Below are 2114 nucleotides of genomic sequence, written 5' to 3' on the forward strand. Positions count from 1 at the left end.
TCGCATATATATGTTAGTTTATGGAAAACACACACATAAACTAAAAAAATATTTTAATTATCATGCGTAATGTCTAATAAAAAATACATAATACGTGAAAAAATAAATAAATATTATATTATTTATAGAAAACAAAAGTATATTCCTAAAAAATGAAAAGTGGTTTCTCTTTTTTACTAGGAACCCAAATGTTGTAAATAATTCTTTACAACGTGTATCAAACCCGACCAATGAAAGGTTACTAGCATTTCTTTTACCACTAGCCAACTCGATATCGAGTAAATAAAAATGATATCGGTTAAATAAAAATAAATATTCGCGTGATATTTACATTTACAGTTATATAAATTATTTTACTTTTACTATTAGTGGAATTATGTAATAGCAAATATGGAATTATGTAATAGCAAATATGTATTATGTGATGTATTTTTGTCACCTTTTTACTATAATTTTTATAGATTATGTAATGGTGTGAAAAAATATTTAGTTAAATTACGTAAACAAAAACACACCAGCACGGTTGGGCGGGTCCAGCTCTAGTTTGTGATTAAATTTTACGAATAAACAAAAGTGCGCCAGTTGGAGAAGGCAAATTTCCAGAGTCTCTTAAAAATCAGTCAGGGTTAAGAGTTTTTTGTTTCTCTTTTCATTCTTTCTGCATTCTTTATCTAACTTTTCTATTTTTCATTTTTAAATCCAACTATATTTGGATGATTTGATTTTAATGAGTTTTTTTATCAGTTTAGGTGAATTTAAAAATTTGATATAACTTTTATAAAAAAAAACGATGAAATCTGAATTTTTGTTTTTTAAACTATGGAATCACTACAAGAAAACGTGAGAGTAACGACTACCATTTACGACTACAAATGTGTAGTCGTAAATTAACTTCGACGTTACGTCTAACTTACGACTATGTTAAAGTCCGTCGCAACTTAGACGTAATTTTGCTACTAAAAGGTTAGTCGTAAATTGGTCGTAAACTAACTTCTCATTTACGACTACACTTTTAGGTAGTCGTAATGCGGTCGTAAATGTACGACTAAATTACATCGACCAGCTACCATCTGATTAACGACCAATTTCCGAGAAACGTAGTTGCACATTCGTGGTTAAGTTATTATCAAACGTAAATTCGTTGTAACATTGCTACGTACCAAAATCGAAATTTCCCTATAAATATGATCTTCTCCCTCATTCTTAAGATGCACACAAAAAAAGACGAAAAAGAGTATAAAAAAATTTCTAGAAATATCTATGAGCTTCGGAGTTGGATGTATGCGCATAAAGATTCAAGGGGAAGAGTAACAGAAGAATTTCTCAACGAGCAGAGATATTCATGTACCAGGCCGGACAGACGTCTCTCACACTGGAAACAAGTAAAATGTTCTGTCTCTGTCGTAAATGCAACAATACCAAGTTTGCTGCCAGTGAAACGGTTTGGAAACATATAGTAAATAGAGGATTTACTCCACATTACTATATCTGGTTTAACCACGGAGAAGGTGATAATAGGAATGAAGCTAGTAGTAGTAATCAGGTTGAAAGTTATAACCTTCAAGAGGATCATATGGTAGATCATGATATGATGCATGATATGGTTACAGATGCATTTCGTGAAACAAGATCAGTAATAGAGAAGGTAGAAAATGTAGAGGTGCCTAACTTGGATGCAAAAATATTTTATGAAATGCTAGCAGCAGCTAATGAGCCAATTTATGAAGGTTGTACAGAAAGTCTTTCTAAATTATCATTGGTAGCTAGGATGATGAATATCAAAACTGATCATAACTTGCCTGAAGTTTGTATGGATGCATGAGCTCAGTTGTTTAAAGAGTATTTTCCTGAAGATAATCTGTGTGCTGAATCTCATTATGAGATTCAGAAAATGGTTAATAGCTTTGGCTTACCTTCGGAGATGATTGATGTGTGTATAGACAACTGTATGATATACTGGGGAGAAAATGCAGAATTGTTAGAGTGTAAATTTTGCAAGAAGCCACGATATAAACCGCAAGGACGTGGGCGGAATAGGGTGACGTACCAGCGGATGTGGTACTTACCTATTAAGGATATACTGAAGAGATTATATCAATCTGAAAAGACGGCAT

The sequence above is a fragment of the Brassica oleracea genome, chromosome C6, assembly GCF_000695525.1.
Source record: "Brassica oleracea var. oleracea cultivar TO1000 chromosome C6, BOL, whole genome shotgun sequence".
In the NCBI taxonomy this organism is placed as follows: domain Eukaryota; kingdom Viridiplantae; phylum Streptophyta; class Magnoliopsida; order Brassicales; family Brassicaceae; genus Brassica; species Brassica oleracea.